At 39.1% G+C, this 16,587-nt stretch overlaps 1 protein-coding gene across 2 annotated transcripts in view; it reads right to left on the bottom strand.

Annotated features, from left to right (window-relative positions):
* Positions 1–16,587, bottom strand: part of LOC149164291 (ARM repeat superfamily protein) — a 275,018-nt gene that overhangs the window by 15,314 nt on the left and 243,117 nt on the right. The window lies entirely within an intron of this gene.

Below are 16,587 nucleotides of genomic sequence, written 5' to 3'. Positions count from 1 at the left end.
ATGCTATATACATGTACAAACAGTGAGCATTTGGTGTGTAATGGTTCGGATATATATATATATATATATATATATATATATATATTAAAATTTCCATATTTTATGTATTTTTTAGTTGGCTTGTTCTTCAACCCAGTTTTTAGGCTATATCTGATATGATCCAGTCTTGCTCTGACCCTGTGTAGGTTTCAGTCCCAATTCCAACTATAATAATGCTAAAATCTACTCACGCACATAGAGACACCCTTGGAGAAGCACTCTTGACAAGAAGTGAAAGGCTCCACAGAGCCAAGTAAAGTGGCAATTTGTCAGTAGCCCAATAAGGCAAACATGCACAATTTGTAGCCAATAGGCAAGAAGCATATTTTATAGTATGCAAAACAAAAGCAGGAGTGGAGCATTTGCTGACATGCACTGCAATCTTACACAGGTAGGCAGCAAGAAAAATGGCAAATGTAGCTAAATTTCCATAACTTTTTACGCATAAGGAAGCAACGCGGTTTAGGAGTTGTGCAATATTGGGATAGTCTGAGCATATAAAAGACCCACAACATATGGTGAATGAATGTGTTGCATGTGAAGTAAATGGAAATGTAAGTATAGACTCTAGAGAGACCTGAAACCCATGATAAACAGAGGCATGTGTGCAGAGTAAACAGGTTTTAACTGGGCATAGGGATGCAAGCCCAAAACAAGCATAGAAATGCACCTATTGGGCACAAATGCAAACTTCCCCAGAAATAACAGAGATAGCAGTAGATATGTTTATGTGATGTGTATCTAATCTTTTGGGTGTGAAGCGAACAAAGTTCCTTCTACAGATTAATTACTCCAAAAGACTTGGAATATAAAGATATCCATGAGGATACAAATCAATGTTTTTAAAACCGGAACCGGTGACCGGACCAGTCCACCTAATGAACCGGTTTACCGACCGGAACCGGTCTAACCGGCACTGGTTTGGTCTAAACGAACCGGTTTTTAAAAAATACATTAAATAATTAATTTTTAATGAAACAAAACTATTTTTAAGATGTAAAACCATGATTCCAAGCCAATAGAGACAAAATATGCAAAGTTTGCTCATTTATATACCATGTAAAGGTGAATACATCAAAATGGCACCGAGTGCAATACATATCATCAACAAAATAGCAAAATACATAACAAATGAGGCTCTAAATGGCCTATAAAGTCCAAAAACATTGCTGCAAGCTATGAGGCCATTGGCCTACTACAAGTCTACAGTATACACATGATCAATCATCAAGTTCATTACCACTACTAGACACAAGATCATCATCAGGAGCTACATAGACATCATCTGGTTCAGAGTCTGAGGATGCCTCAGCCTGATCTGCAACCTCAGTATCAATGCCACCAATGACAATAGAAGTGGACCTAATGGAAGCACGAGTTTGTCGACCTGCATGACTAGTGCCTTCCATTGGTTCTTTGCCTTTCCTTGATGCCGCTATTGATCCTGGTTCTGATGCCACCACATAATCTGCTTCATCCCCCGCCAAAGCCATGTCGATATCAAAATCAGCCTCAAACACAGGTTCTTCAGTCTCCTCCACCCATTATGATGTTGGATCAATATCGTCCAACACAATGGGATCTAGATTAGGAGTTTTTCTCATCATTTGGAGCTCTAATTGCATTTATTGTTTACCCCCAAACCATGAAATCCTGAAAACCATTAAGTCTGCTGAATTTTGAGTGAAATCTAAAATTCTAGTTTCTCCATATGAAATCCAATGAGGTCGAAACCACTCTCAAACATCCTGAGTCATTTCATGGTAATGTTAAAAATTTAAGTAAAAGAATGAAAATGAAAATTAAAGGAAATGTCACTTTTACTTTAAGAATTTAACATTACCATTAATTGCCAACATTGTTAGGGTTGAAACACCCTTAGTCCCCCCCCAAAACCCCTCAAACACAGTCAAAAACATGTTTTTTTAACTTTATGGTGGTTGTGCCTAAAACCGGCCGGTTTGTTACAAACCGGCCGGTTCCGTCCTAAACCGGCCGGTTTTCACCGGTTAGGGCACAAAAATGGAGAAGTCAGCATTCAAACCGGGTTTTTTGGCCGGTTTAGACCGGCAGGCTTGCTAACCGGCCGGTTAGACCGGTAACCGGTTTTTAAAAACGGTTTTTAAAACACTGATACAAATATTATATATTAAATGCAATGTTCCACCAAGACTCCGGGACGGGGAGACGCGGGTGCGGGGAGACGCACAAGGGGGACGTGTGGGAGTACCCTCAAATTTTAGGGAAATTTAGGGGGGACGTCAGGGTATATAATTTTTTTTCCTTTTTAATATATATATATATATATATATATATATATATATATTTTTTTTTTTTTTCAAATTCATATTCAATAATGAAAGCATAAATAGAATGATACATACATAATTGAATTAAATAATGAAATACATTGATCCATACTCATCATCCTTATTAATACATACATGATTCATCCATAAACCACGAGATTCAATAATGAAATACTCTGATCCATATTCAGTATTCATTATTCACCATTCTCGAATCTACATTGATTTGAAAATAAATTCATCATTCATCATTCTAGATTCTAAATTGATTTAAAATTAAAATTCACCATTTATCATTCTAGAATCTAATTAGTACTAAGCAAAATAGACTAGAATAGATACTGAAATCTAAAGACTGGAATAGTAAAATGATATAACTAAAACTCAAAAACAACGGAGTGATGAGTCAAAAAGTCACTCTAAAGTACACAGAGGGCTTGGTGCTCTTGATTAAATACTAATTCCATACCCTTGTACATGACAAAATGCAATGAAAACATTGCACTCCATCGAATCCTAAGTTCCTGAAAAACTGATCTAAAGATTGGAATAGTAAATTGATATAACTAAAACTCAAAAACAATGGAGTGATGAGTCTAAAAGTCACTCTAAAGTACATAGAGGGCTTGGTGCTCTTGATTAAATACTAATTCCATACCCTTGTACATGACAAAATGCAATGGAAACATTGCACAACATCGAATCTTGAATTCCTGAAAAGATGTTAAGTTTGCTGGATTTTGAGTGGGATCTAAAATTCTACTTTCTCCATATGAAATCCAATGAGGTCAGAACCACTCTCAAACATCCTCAGTCATTTCATGGTAATGTTAAAAATTTAAGTAAAAGGATGAAAATGAAAGATAAAGGAGAATGTCACTTTTACTTTAATAATTTAACATTACCATGAATAGCATGGCATTAGTAGGGACATATCGTTAAATACTACGTTTTCCCTATCATAAATCATTGTTTACAAACAAATTTAAGGGGGGACGCATAGCCCATTTTGAAGGGGGATGCCCAGGCGTCCCCCTTTTGGGGAGTCGCGCCCCCCACACTGGGGAAACGTCCCCCCTTGCGTCTCCCCAAAAAGGGGACGTGAGGAAACGTTTCCCCAGACGTCCCCCCGTCCCGGGTGCGAGGGGTGCGCGTCCCCGTGGAACACTGATTAAATGTGTGAATAAGAATGAATTACAATGAGAGCAAGAGGCTTGCTTATATACTAAGCAGGTGTCTCTTCATGGAGAGTCATGTCTCATTTAGACATGCCTCTTCAACCTAATTACTAATTAACTAACCATTATTTATCATTATTATCATTTACATTATTTTACATTATTTCCTATATATTTATTCATAACATTGACTTCTCAAAAAGCTTTGTCCACAAAGCTTGTTAATGAAAAGGGCTTGATATCTTTTTCGGCTTCGAATGTCTTTCTATCTCAGAACTGTCATCTTTGTCGATACATGTTGATATGATCTTCTAAGTGACAAACAAAATTGTCGCATTGAGAAGGGATCAGACCATCCTAGATTAATCCTCTGTGGAATATTCTGATCACTGGTATTTTGTAGCGAATTGTCATCGTAGGACTAGACTGAGGTTATTTCAATATTCTTCGGAACATCAGCTTCTTGTTTATGTTCTGAATGGTACATATACGTAGCTTGATTGAGTTGTCTACTCTCATGATTCGGATGCTGATAGGGAACTTTTTTGGTTTGACATTCCCTTATTAAGTGTGTGGAAATTTTTTGATTTACTTCAGGGGACGATGTTGTTGAGTTGGTTACAAAACCTTCACTTGGGATATTAATCATCTGAACTGCAACATTTAAGTGTGTTGTTTCTTTGATTGGCTTGTCTTTTTGAGTTGTCATATTCATTAGATCGGTATTTGTTCCCTTATCTTCAACTTGGACTGTTATGACTGGAAATTTCGACACTTCTTCTTGGGTGAATTGTTCTAACTTGTATTTTAATGCTTTCTTATCATCCTTAAGTTTCTTAATTTGAGTGAGTAGACTTTGATTATGGTTTCTCAGACATTAAAGTTCTTTGATTCCTGATTTATCAACCTTATTTTCAGTGTTTTGAATTTTAAGCTTTTCATCTTTTAGATCTTTAAACGCAAAGTTTCCTCTTCTTGTTCTGATAAGTGCTTCTTGAGTTCTTTCTTTGTGACTTTAGTCTTCTTCACTTGTGCCAGTAATTTTTTGACGTGGTCCTTGAGACGAGAAATTTCTTCGTCTTTTTCCATTATTGCTTTGTAATGCATATCCACAAGATTTTTATGTTTGTGTTTTAACGCTTTCTTGTTTCGCTGAAGTTTGGCTATTTTACAATTCTCTTGATCTTTTAGCTGCACTTTCTCGGTACACTGGATTACATCGTTTTGTGGGAGTGATGATGGATGTTCAACTTGGAATATGGATTCCATTTTCTTTCTCTCCTCAATAAAATCAACATGTTGTTGCTCAAGTATTGTCATGAATTGTTCTATATCTCTTGTGAATGATTGTTTTTTTATTATTACTTAGAGACTCCATATTTTTTTTTTCTTCACTTCTTTTAACTTTGTATGGAATTTTTTTTTTCAATTTGTATTGTTATTCCTTTTTTTTATACTTTTTTGCTAATACTTTTTCTTTTATATAAATTCTATGTTTTTAATTAATTAATTAAATTATATAATTAAATTAATTAAGTTATAATAAATTAAATTAATGATCAAATATGTAACAATATATAATATATAGTTACTAAAAGCTCTGACGGTTGAAGCGGTCACCACCGTTGACTACGGACAGTCATGTAGTCGTGAAAAGATAAGTCAGCCTTGTTCGTTCGTAATTTTTGGTTTCAAATGTCTTCTCGTCTCGAAACAGTCATCTTCGTCGATACAAGTTGATATGATCTTCTAAGTGACAAAAAAAACTGTCACACTAAGAAGGGATCAGTGCATCCTAGATTAATCTTCTGTGAAATATTTTGATCACTGGAATTTTGTAACGACTTGTCATCATAGGACTGGATTGAGGTTACATCATTATTTTCTGGAACATCAGTTTGTTGTTTCTATTCTGAATGGTCTCGATACGTAGCTTGGTTGAGTTGTCTACTTTCATGATTCGGATGTCGATAGGGAACCTTTTTGGTTTGACTTTCCCTTATTAAGTGTGTGGAATTTTTTTTATTTACTTCAGGTGACAATGTTGTTGAGTTGGTTACAGAACCTTCACTTGGGGTGTTTATCATCTGAACTGCAACATCTAAGTGTGTCTTTTCTTCAACTAGTTTGCATTCTTCTTGAGTTATGATATTCACTGGATCGGTATTCGTTCCCTTATCTTCAACTTGGACTGTTACGACTGGAGATTTCGATACTTCTTCTTGAGTAAATTGTTCTAACTTGTCTTTTAATGCTTTCTTATCATCCTTAAGTTTCTTAATTTGAGTGAGTAGACTTTGATTATGGTTTCTCAGACGTAAAAGTTCTTTGGTTTCTGATTCATCAACCTTATTTTCAATGTTTTGACTTTTGAGTTTTTCATCTTTTAGATCTTTGATTTGTTCTAATAAATTTTTATTAAGGTTCTTTAAACGTAATGTTTCCTCTTCTTGTTCTGATAAGTGCTTCTTGAGTTCTTTCTTTGTGACCATAGTCTTCTTCACTTGTGCAAGTAATTTTTCCACGTGGTTTTTGAGGCGAGAGATTTCTTCATCCTTTTCCATTACTTCCTTGTAATGCATGTTCCTGTTGTAACGCTTTATTATTTTGCTGAAGTTTGGCTATTTTTCCTTTCTCTGATCTTCTAACTGCAATTTCTTGGTACACTGGATTACATCGTTTTGTAGGAGTGATGATGGGCTTTCAACTTGTAACATGGATTTCGTTTTCTTCATTTCCTTGTTAAAATCTGTATGTGTTGCCTAATTGTTGCCATGAATTGTTTCATATCTCTTGCTAATGATTGGTTTTTTGTATCACTTAGACATTCAACTAAAGTAAAAAATTTGTAACATTTTGTGCAGACGACGTTTTGATTTCTGAATGACTCTTAACAATTAAGATATCCTTTTGAACAAAAAAGACATATTGGAAAGAAACCCATATTATTGTTTTTTAGCTTGATTATGGAAAAATATCAGTATGTATTCCTCCTTGGTATTTTCAAAAATACCCCTTATGATATTAAGAGTAAAATGGTTTATTTCCCTTTTACTTTTTATAAAATACCATCACAATTTTCCTTTTTTATAACTTGTTTAAAGTAACTTTTTCTTAAAAGAACCCTTGGATAATAGAAGGTAGCTTCCTTTCATCACAAACCTTAAAAGTCCAAATATGTCTTCTTATGACTAGCTGAGGCTCAACACCAAAACATCCAGATTAGCTTGTATGCTTGAATGTAAAAATACACAAATGGTCATACGTTTGAATGACTTACTTAACGCAGTTGAATCCCAAAAATGATATCTAATACACAAAAGGTATTTGTAATAATAATTTATTATATATAAAAATGTCTAAGTGATGATTGTTACAATGAGGACCCGCATATATATACCTAAGCACGTGTCCCTTTGTGACTGGGCATGTCTTTTTAGACATGCCTTTTAATATTTGATTATTTAATATTTACATTAATTTTATTTAGTTTACTTGTTATGAATTATATTCATAACATAGCCCTTTCCTTCGAAAGCTTTGTCCTCAAACCTTTAATGTTGTCGATTTTCATCACTTAGTATTTGTCGTTGATTTTCTTCACTTAGTGTCTTTCGTTTCGATATATATAATCTGGTCATCGTTTTGTCATGTAGCTCATCATTAATATTCCATTGGATTTTTATAGCTCTAATTTATATTATATATATAGTCTTATTTTATTTATATATTTTTAATTAAATTTAATATATTAAAATAATATATGTACCTTTATTACATATAGAACTTGCAATTGGAGCCATATGATGGGTTCACTGTTCAGGGCAGCGTATGTCTGTCAAAGGTTATGACGTTTCTGTAGGCAATAAGGCAGCGGGGAGTGGTGGAGATGTTAAAATTGGCAACTAGGGCCAAACTCCATGTGGGTTAGCTTATTTATGGTAGGCGATATTTTTATTGGATCCCTCTCATCGAGAGGTGTAAGATTGATCTAAAGATCATCCCATTCTGATAAGTATTTATGAAGTTATGAATTTATTTATGTTATGAACAAATTGTTAAGTCGGCCAACATCTTACGTAGGCTCAGAAGCCCAATAGACGTGTCTATTCATCATCTACGTTTTTAGTATAAATAAGTGTGGACTTGAAGTCATTTACACACACATTCTTCATGTGATCTCCTCCTCTCCACGTCTTGGGTTTTTGGAGAAGGAGAAGACACAAAATAATACATTGGATGCCCTAGCTGCAGAGGTTCTAAATGTAAAAATTTCTCATTTCCCACCCCGGTTTTCAATTTCACCTTATTTCTCCCATATAGTTAAATGCCCTTTCCCATATCCATACATTCAACAACTGAAAAAATAAATTTTTGCTGAAAACACAAATTCTGGAAATTTTGCAGAATGCTGGAAAATGCAGAAATAAAAATATCAGCAGGTACAAACAGCCATTTAACACATTTAAGCACAGTGATTTTTGGTCAAGGTGACCCTGGAAAACCCCCCTACAACTCTTGGGGAAAACTAGTTTGAGAGCTCTTTCTTATTTCTGGAAAATGCCTTTTACAGTGAGAAATATTCAGCAAAAAAATCAGCGAGCAAATTTTACAACTTATCTTGTTTTCCGTGCCTCACAGCCAACTGAAAAAACTAGCAACAGCAAAACAGAACAGCAATAAATGTTGTACGACCTCCTCAATTTTCGTGCCAAATTTGCTGTACAGCCTCCTCGATTTTTGTGCCCAACTACTATACAGTTTTCCTAGAAAATCATGCCCAACTTGCTGTACAGTTTTCCTAGAAAATCGTGCCCAATTGCTGTACGGCCTCCACAAATAAATGTTGTACGGATTTCTAGAAAATCGTGCCAAATATCTGCCTTTCACTGTGTGCTCACTCAGCTATATGGATTTGCTAAATTGTTGCCTTGGAATGTGTGCCAAGCTGCTGCCTCCTTCTCCTCCCTGTCCAGAAATCTCCCTTGCTCTCTTGCTCTCTCTCTCTCTCTCAATCTGCTCATGAAAGAATAAGAATGACCTTTTCCTCCTTTTCCTCCTTTAATCTAACCCTAAGTGACTTTTGGGTGATCCCTAAATCCAATCGCTGAAATAGATTGAGATCTAGGGCTGAGATTAAATACTCATTTAAATCTCACTTTCTATTTTTTAATTCACCCCACTTTAATAAAGACCCACTTAGTCATTTATTTCCAAAGTCAATTTTCCTTTCTAATTTTACATTGACTTTATTAAAGTCACTTTAAAATTAGACTTTAGTAACTTTATCACTTAAAGTCACTTTTAAATTAGATTTGACTTTATAAAAATTATAAAGTCACTTTAGGAGAAAAATTAAATTCTTTTGGACACTTTTCCCTAGGCCAAAGATCAAAGCCTTAGGGAACCACCTGTCCTCCGGTACCAAATTTCAACACTCCCTCTTACCGAGGAAGGTGTTCCTCACCACACCCATCTTGTCTCTGAAGTAGTCATGCTTGCCTCGTGGTAAGGCTTTGGTAAGAATATCTGCAACCTGCTCATCAGTGGAAATATACTCAAGCTTCATAGCGCTCTTCTGAACACAGTCTCTGATGAAATGATATTTGATCCCGATATGCTTTGACCTGTCATGAAATACTAGATTCTCCGTGAGTTTAATGCAACTCTGATTATCACAGTAAATCACTGAAGGTCTCAACGGCTGACCAAATAAGCCAAACAACATATTGCGAAGCCAGATGGCCTCACAACTAGCTAGACTGGCTGCCATATACTCTGCTTCCGCTGAACTCAATGCTACTGACTGCTGCTTCCGGCTAAACCATGACACTACTGCTGAACCCAACCCAAAACAACACCCTGAAGTGCTCTTCCTATCAGAAGCACAACCTGCCCAATCAGAATCAGTATAACCTGCCAATCTCACTCCATCCCCCTGCCTGTAGTCCAGACCATAATCCACTGTCCCCTGCAAGTACCGCAAAATGTGTTTTGCAGCCACCCAGTGAACCTTCCTAGGCTCACACATAAACTAACTCATTGTGTTGACTGCAAAACAAATATCTGGTCTAGTGTTGACCAGATACATCAAGGAACCAATCAGCTGCCTGTAAAATGTGGGATCCACCAACTCGGAATCCAAAGCATGAAGCTTCTTCCAGTTGGTGATCGTCGGTGTCGACATGGGTATACAATCCTCCATGTGGAATCTGCTAAGGATGTCCACAATATACTTCCCCTGCCCCAGGAAGAAATGCCCCTCCTCCTGCCACACTTCCAAACCCAAAAAGTAATGCATCAAGCCGATGTCCTTCATCTCAAACTCCGCCGCAAGATCGCTCTTGTAGTGCTCTATGAGTCTCTCTGCACCTGTAATGATCAAGTCATCCACATACAACACCAGAATGAGAGGCTCCTCACCTATCACAATAAAGTAAAGGTTCGGATCTGCCTCACTCTTTGTGAAACCCATCCCCTGCAAGTATGTATCTATCCTGGAGTACCAAGCTCTGGGAGCTTGCTTCAAGCCATAAAGGGCCTTCTTCAATATGCACACATGGGACTCCTTCCCATGCACCTCAAAGCCCTGTGGCTGCTCAATGTACACCTCCTCCTGTATGAAGCCATTGAGAAATGCAGTCTTCACATCCATCTGGTGGATCTTCCAACCCATTTCTGTTGTTATCGATATAATGGAGCGGATCGAAATATATTGAGCCACGGGAGCGAAGGTCTCCTCATAATCAACTCCCTCTACCTAGGAGAACCCTCTAGCTACAAACCTCGCTTTGAATTTCTCAATGCTTCGATCTGCAGCATGCTTTACCTTGTAAAGCCATCTGGAAGTAACCACGGATTTTCCCTCAGGCCTCGGCACCACCTCCCAAACATCATTCTTCATGATAGAAGAATACTCCTCCTGCATGGCGTCTCTCCAGACCTGTTGGCTAGCTGCCTCCTCATAGCTAGAAGGCTCAGAGTCAAGGATGCTGGTAACCATTGCCATAGCTACAAAACCTCTCAGGTCGTCTACTCTCTTTGATCGGCCTCTTAGGCTCAGCGACAGATGTGGCATCTCTCAAGGTGTCCTGAAGCCAGTTGGGCTTCCTTTTCCTTGAGTGCACTTCTCCCATAGGAGAATGAAACTCCTCCTCCCCATTATCATCAGGAGCCTGAACTCCTGACTGTCTGTCTACTGTCCTCCTGCCTACACCTGAACCTGTAGAAGCTGAGGTACCGTGTGAACTGTCCATCAGTGGACTCCCTAGTGAACTGCTCTGTGGATTGCTTTGCATGCTGCCCGGAGCACCACCCCTCTGGCTCGACGAGTCACTGTTCACTGACGGACCTGAAATCCTCATAGATGTACCTCCGGATCCTCCTGATCCCTGCCCACTGGATCCCTGCGACTGACTCAACTGCTGCTGAGGGTCTGGCTGATCCAGATACTCTAACTCCCATGACCTCCTAAAGGCCCTGTCCTCCTCGAACTTCACATCCCGCCTGACAACAACTTTCCTCTGTGCAGGAATGTAAATCCAAAAGGCCTTTGAGGTCTCACTGTAGCCCACAAAGATACCCTTCTCTGCGGTGGGCTCTAGTTTGGTCCTCTTCTCCTTGGGTATGTAGGAGTATGTAATGCACCCAAAGATACGAAGATGACCAATATCAGGCTTTTTCCCAGAAAAAGCCTCCTCTAGAGTCATGTTCCCCAAGGCACGATGCAAACTCCTGTTCTGCAAATAAACAGCTGTGTTGCAGGCCTCTGCCCACAAGAACAATGGCAACCCCTGATCATGTAACATGGCTTTGACAACCCCTACGATGGATCTGTTCTTCCTCTCCGCAACCCCGTTCTGTTGGGGGTTGTAAGGAACAAAGAACTCCCTCCTAATGCTTGCCTCCACACAATAGTCAACAAACTCTCCAAGGATGTACTCTTCCCCATTATCCGACCTCAGGGACTTGATCTTCCGACCTGTCTGTGTCTCCACAAGAGCTCTGAACTCCTGAAACCGCTTGAAGACCTCATTCTTGGTCTTCAAGAAATAAATCCAGGTCCTCCTGGAGTGATCAACAATGAATAAAACATAGTACTCATATCCACTCAAGGAAACATGAGACATCCGTCCGCTCACATCAGAATGAATCAAATCAAGTATCCCAGTCGCTCTGCTGTCACTGCTGGGAAAAGGGGATTTGGCAAACTTGCCCATCGCACATCCTCTGCAAGTATCAAAATGATCAGTACCGAAATCTGGCACACCTGTAGTGATCTCCCGCAAGGTCCTCAAGGCTCCATGATACATATGTCCCATCCTGCGGTGCCAAATCTCACACAGCTCAGAAATGCTAGCTCTGCTGTCGGTACTACTGCTCAATGCCATAAGGGACTGGAATGCAAACTTGTACACCTTTGCATGGCGTACACCTATCACTCTAACTGAATCAGCTGGAGTGCCCCTGGGATACATCAACACCTGTCCTCCTCTGAACAGTACCTCATATCCTCTGTCCTCCAAAGCTGAGATGGATATGAGGTTCTTCCTCATCCCTGGTACATAAAGAACATCTGACACCTTCAAAGGAGGTTTGGACTCCCTCTGAAATGTCAGTGTCCCCACACCGACTGCTCTAACAACTCTGTCATCACCGAGTACTACCTCTATATCAGTGCCACTCTCTGAAAGCTTTGAGAAGTACTCACGGACTCCTGTCATGTGACGTGAAGCCCCACTGTCCACATACCAGATACCTGAAGATGCTCCGCTAATCGAGGGAAAAGCATGCTCCCTCTGAACCTGTGTGGCAGGTGATCCTGCACTAGAGGACTCATACGCAGTGAACCCAAACTCCCGGTCAAAACGAACTGCAAAGTCCTCAACCTCTGCTGAAGCTACCACGCTCTGGTTCTTCCCCTTCTTCTTCTTCTTCTCCGGACACACAACTGCATAGTGTCCCATCTTTTGACAATTCCAACACTTCACCTTGGAATAGTCCTTCTGTGTGTTACCCTGTTTACCTTTACCTTTGCCTTTGCCCCCACCATTGCTTGTGGAAGCCTGCTTCTTCCCTTTGCCTTTCTTGCCTCCTGCCGACAGTGCTACATCCTCATCCTGCTCAACTGGCTTGGCTGCCCCAAGCTGACCTTTCCTGATCTCTGTCTGAATGCAATCATCCCAAAACCTCTCCCATGTGGGAAGGGTCTCACGTGCACAAACCCCATCAACAAATTTCATCCATGAACGGGGGAGGCCATTCACTGCAATCCGCACCAACTCAGTGGGTGGAATGTCCTCTCCAATTGCTGCCAACTCATCTCTCACATTAGTAATTTTTGTGAGATATCCAGCTGCACTATCATTGCCCATCTTAATGGTCTTCAGCTTCTCCCTCAGGACCATTTTCCAGTTCTCATTGGTACTCTGGTAGAAATTGGACAATGTTGTCCACATCTCATGGGCATTTCTCTTTCCTCTCACATGAGGAATGCAATGGTCTTTGACTCCGTCTAGAATCAGTCTCTTACCCTTGTTGTTCTTTTTATTATACTCGGCCAACTGAGTAGCATCAGTAGGCACAACAACAAGGTTCTATGTGGTATGCACCATGATGTCCCAGACTTCTGCCTCCTCAAAGATACTCTGCATTCTCTCCTTTCAAACGTTGTAATTTGTATGCCCATCCAGCCTATCCTCCACCCTCAATCCCAATGACATCCTGCTGTCCTAAAAACTGAAAAATAACACTGCTGTAGTAAAGATAAAACTGTTGTTTGTGAAAAATCAGCTTGCTGGAATTTTCTGAGTGAAAAATCAGCAGGCTGTAATTTTCCTCCTTGCTGTCCCAAACTGCACTTCAGCACTCAAGCTCTGATACCATGTAAAAATTCCTCATTTTCCACCCCAGTTTTCAGTTTCACCTTATTTCTCCCATATAGTTAAATGCCCTTTCCCATATCCATACATTCAACAACTGAAAAAATAATTTTTTGCTGAAAACACAAATTCTGGAAATTTTACAGAACGCTGGAAAATGCAAAAATAAAAAAATCAGTAGGTACAAACAGCCATTTAACACATTTAAGCACATTGATTTTTGGTCAAGGTGACCCTGGAAAAACCCCCTACAACTCTTGGGGAAAACCAGTTTGAGAGCTCTTTCTTATTTCTGGAAAATGCTTTTTACAGTGAAAAATATTCAGCAAAAAAATCAGCAAGCAAATTTTACAACTTATCTCGTTTTCCGTGCCTCATAACGCACTGGAAAAACTAGCAACAACAAAACAGAATAGCAATAAATGTTGTACGGCCTCCTAGATTTTCGTGCCAAATTTGCTGTACGGCCTCCTTGATTTTTGTGCCCAACTGTTATACGGTTTTCCTAGAAAATCGTGCCCAACTTGCTGTACGGTTTTCCTAGAAAATCGTGCCCAACTGCTGTACGGCCTCCACAAATAAACTGTTGTACGGATTTCTACAAAATCGTGCCAAATATTTGCCTTTCACAGTGTGCTCACTCAGCTGTATGGATTTGCTAAACTGCTGCCTTGGAATGTGTGCCAAGCTGCTGCCTCCTTCTCCTCCCTATCCAGAAATCTCCCTTGCTCTCTTGCTCTCTCTCTCTCTCTCAATCTGCTCATGAAAGAATAAGAATGACCTTTTCCTTCTTTTCCTCCTTTAATCTAACCCTAAGTGACTTTTGGGTGATCCCTAAATCCAATGGCTGAAATAGATTGAGATCTAGGGCTGAGATTAAATGCTCATTTAAATCTCACTTTCTATTTTTTAATTCACCCCACTTTAATAAAGACCCACTTAGTCATTTATTTCCAAAGTCAATTTTCCTTTCTAATTTTACATTGATTTTATTAAAGTCACTTTTAAATTAGATTTGACTTTATAAAAATTATAAAGTCACTTTAGGAGAAAAATTAAATTCTTTTGGACACTTTTCCCTAGGCCAAAGATCAAAGCCTTAGGGAACCACCTGTCCTTCGGTACCAAATTTCAACACTAAACGCAGTCAAGAGTAGTTGTAGTAAAAAGAGCCGCAGTCATAATCCCGCAGGCATAGATGGTGGCCGCAGTAATAAAAAGAAGGCCACAGTCAGGTAAGATAACTGCAGGCATGCATGAAGGAGCCACAGTCAATCCGCTGTCCAAACAGCCATTAACTTATCCGCTGTCCTAGCAACCTTACACGCAGTTCATGAAGACATTCATTCACAGTCAATGTGATCCCCTAATCTGCTCCGTTGTCATATGGAAGAGAAGAAGCCGCAGTTAAAAGGAGACCTGTAGCTGCCAAACGCAGTGTGAAGGTGTCACCATTACGCTACAGCCATGTGGCCCTAAACGCTGTAATCATACGCAGTCATGGTTACCTTTATACGTTGTTCACAAAATACACAGAATACAAAGATATATATATGTAGTCATAACTGCACTTAAGCATCGTTGTAGCAAAGGCATGGAACATCAGTCGAGCAAAGGTTATATTATTGTCTTGCTATGACTCAATGATGAGATAAGGATTCGATGAGGAAATCCTTGGCACATGTATCATCAATGTATTCCTGTGGCAAGAAGATCCATGAAATCCTACAGCAGCTTGATGATGAATAAGACCATGGAAGATGTAGCGTGATGCATGGGTAGCATGAAGCATAATGATCATGGGCAGCATGATAGATGAGATCATGGGCAGCATGATGAATGGGCAGCATGATAGATGAGATCATGGGCAACATGATGCATGGGCAGCATGATGGATGAGATCATGGACAACATGATGTATGGGCAGCATAGTGATCATGAGCAGCATGATGATGCATGATGCAGCATGATGGTGCTACACGGTAAGGTGCAACAAATGGACGAGATGCAGCACTATGATAGGTGAAGAAGTCACCTTAGAGAATCAGTTGAAGCAATATGTCTTCAACTGATCTCTGTAGATATCAAAAGTCAAAGTGTTGACTTCTATTGTAAATGTACTATCTCTCTCACTTTCTCTGCTGAACTTTGAAGAACATAAAAGAAGAATTTATCAAGGATTTCCCCACATTGTGGGGTTTGTCCCTGGCTTGCGCCACATCTTGTGTCCTCTTGTCTTGGCTTATCTTCTGTGATTTATATTTATGTTCTATCTACAATTTACTTTAATGCTGATGTGATTGCTCACTGTGAAAATTTAAATAAATTGCTCTAGCATAGAATATACCTAAAATTAATAGGAAACGACAAGTATTACACAACATTAGTCAACCATTAAAAAGAGCGGAACAATCAACTATTAAAACAATGGGACAGTTATATGACAAGTCTTAAAACTGCGGTAGAGAAGTTCAAAGGTGGAAGAATGTCAATGGAAATGTTGTGTTGTGTGGACGCAAGAAGAGAATTTAAGATTGAAAAATGTCAACGGAAATGTTGTGCTGTGTCACAGCAATTGAACGGGACAAAGGAGTTGGACTATCGAATATTGACCATGTTTGCCGGATATTAAACAAAAGTCGCAACAGATTATCATTTATGCTTTGCTTCTGGAGGAGCTAATTCTTGAATTTGGAATCTCAAAAAGTCTACAGTTGCAGCCCGCGTAAAAACATCCAGAGTCAGTAGCGCATCTGGTAAACTTCTGTGTTTTTGCGTTCCAGAATCCATGTATTTGGCAATTGTACAGAGTGTGTTGTAACTTGCTTCAATGATGTTATCAGAGGATCTGAATTGGAATCTGTGCATGAAGAAACTTCCATGGCACCTACAGGATCATGCATACTGCTGCAAGGTTTATCATTAGAAATTCCTACAAAATGATTATACAATCTAGTAGAACCTTCAATTTTTACATCATTCACAATTTCTGTAAGTTGCTGCCTCTCATAATTTCCAAGAGATACTACTTTTGTGCTATCATCAGTTACAATAGGTTCTATTGGAATCTCTGGAGTCAAACTGTCATCATAATCTAATTCAATGTCCCGGGGCTCCTTAGGATCAGATGGAATAGACTCTTCATTTAAGTAAACTGCTTCCTTTTCCTGCTTAACACGT

This window comes from Pinus tabuliformis, chromosome 5_1 (assembly GCF_031772625.1).
Source record: "Pinus tabuliformis cultivar Carrire ecotype Pingquan chromosome 5_1, CPIR1, whole genome shotgun sequence".
Lineage (NCBI taxonomy): Eukaryota > Viridiplantae > Streptophyta > Pinopsida > Pinales > Pinaceae > Pinus > Pinus tabuliformis.
The sequence above is the reverse complement of the archived record's forward strand: the minus strand, read 5'-3'. Positions and strand labels throughout refer to the sequence as shown.